Below are 2,311 nucleotides of genomic sequence, written 5' to 3'. Positions count from 1 at the left end.
ATCAACTTCCAGAATACCTGCTACCTTGCCTGACGTCATCCTCTGAGTTGGGTTTTGATGCTCATTTGCAGCCATCATCTCTATAAGATTATACGCCTCAGTATAGCTTTTAGCCCATAAGGCGCCTCCAGCTGCTGCATCGAGCATGGGCCGAGATTGAGCCCCCAAACCATTATAGAAACCAGTGATCACCATCCAATCCGGCATTCCATGATGTGGACATTTTCTCAACATTTCCTTGTAGCGTTCCCAAGCCTCGCACATAGATTCTGTAGGTTGCTGCGCAAACTGAGTAAGAGCACTCCTCATAGCAGCAGTCTTTGCCATCGGATAAAACTTCACCAGAAACTTTTGCGCAAGATCTTGCCACGTAGTGATGGACCCAGCTGGTTCAGAATGTAACCAGTCTTTAGCCTTGTCCCTCAGTGAGAATGGGAAAAGCCTCAACTTGATAGCCTCATCAGTCACGCCATTATACTTAAAAGTGCTGCAGATCTCGACAAAATTCCTTATGTGCATGTTGGGGTCTTCAGTTGCCGCTCCTCCAAAAGAAACGGAATTCTGCACCATCTGAATAGTGCCCGGCTTGATTTCAACAGTGTTAGCTTGAATAGCCGGATGAAGGATGCTTGACTGAATGTCATCAATTTTAGGCCGAGAAAAATCCATAAGAGCTGGATCAGCTTGAACAATACGATCTCCCATGTTTACTGGTTCTTTCTGCTCAGTTCCTGAATCCGAATCCTCAAAATCTAACTTCTCCGGAATATCAAGAACTTCGTCTGTCTCCTCAGCTGTATCTAAAGTCCTCTTGCGAGCACGAGAACGAGTTTGCATAAACGCTTGCTAAAGTACCTGAAACACAACCGGAAAAAAAAATAAGTAACTATTACGTCCTAATCACTGAGTCCTAATGACCAATGATGGTAAGTACATAAACTAAACAAATACGCCGAGTCCCCGGCAGCGGCGCCAAAAACTTGTTAGGGCGAAAACACGCGCTAATATTCACGCAAGTATACGCATTCGCAAGTAATATAGAATAATTTCTAGTTCGTTCCCTCAGAGACTCAGACTAAATTATTGTCTAATTAAACTCACTCACCAATGTATGATTACTTCTCAATGTTAAGATACTAACACTTAAAATTGTTAATTAAATATTAACTATAATTAACTACTTAATTAATCACTTAACTAACACTTCAATTTATCAATAATAAAACACTCATGAGATCACAACTTCATTATTACTTCCTTCTATAGCCATTGTTATTACCTTTAGCATGTGACAGTGATGATATTAATCGAATAACACGAAACTGATAAAAGCCAACTTTCATTGTACTAATACCATTCTACCAAGCATCCACAATTAAGATAGAAGTTGAATAGTCATCAATTATGTTGAGTTCCCATATGTCTACAGAAATAGACAACACAACGATTTAAGCTCAAGTTATTCCTTTTGATTACATAGGGCAAATAAAACTGTTAGAGTTACCCACTAATCATGCACAACGTACATGAACCTATGCTAGCATGGCAAGTTCTAAATCTCAAGATCCACCGTCGCTTCACAAGAGATTAACACCCTATCTTATATGTTCGCGACGCACATAAGACGAATACGCACAACCAATACTAGATATCATGCAATCATCACACACTAAAGTATTAATCAATTAACTAAAGAATTCCATAATAAATCCGTTGCAACCCCATGATCACGATTAGCCCATAATAGCACTTATCGTCATCATGGGTTCATATGAAATCATGATAAACAAACACAAGAGAATAATAACTAAACTAATTATATTAAAACAGAGTACGTCACAAGAGTAAATAAGTTCAAAGCAAGAAAACTAGCATCCAACGTTATAACGAAACAAGAATCACAAGAATATATGCTTCCTCTTCGTTGCGGTGTGCTAAATCGGTCTTCTTCCTTATCTCCTTCGCTCCTTGCGTAAAAACACAATCTTCTTCTATTCCCTCTTTGTGAAAACGTCTCAAATCTACTTATATAATAGTCCCATAAAACTCAGATTACATAGAAGTGGAAACCAAACAGAAGTAGAAGTCCTAAAATAATTTGTTTTTTTTCCTGACCCTGCGCGGCCGCTCAGCATAGCTGAGCGGGCGCTCAGCTTGCTGCGCGGCCGCTCAGCAATGCTGAGCGGCCGCTCAGACCTCTACTGGAAAAATTCTGATTTCGCTCCGTTTCTTCGCCGTAATCTGCCCGTTTCTTTCCTCTCGCAATGGTGAACACATGCCAAGGCTTATTCTTGATGATTCCTCCCCCGAA

At 40.2% G+C, this 2,311-nt stretch overlaps 1 non-coding gene across 1 annotated transcript; it reads left to right on the top strand.

The window, feature by feature from the left end:
• The first annotated feature begins 205 nt into the window (after positions 1-205).
• On the top strand, positions 206-312 carry LOC141687885 (small nucleolar RNA R71). Its single transcript, XR_012561364.1, has one exon. It is a non-coding gene; the product is annotated as a small nucleolar RNA R71 (small nucleolar RNA).
• The last annotated feature ends 1,999 nt before the right edge of the window (positions 313-2,311 follow it).

The sequence above is a fragment of the Apium graveolens genome, chromosome 9 (genome assembly GCF_009905375.1).
Source record: "Apium graveolens cultivar Ventura chromosome 9, ASM990537v1, whole genome shotgun sequence".
NCBI classification, from domain to species: Eukaryota; Viridiplantae; Streptophyta; class Magnoliopsida; order Apiales; family Apiaceae; genus Apium; species Apium graveolens.
This window is presented reverse-complemented; position numbering and strand designations above follow the sequence as displayed.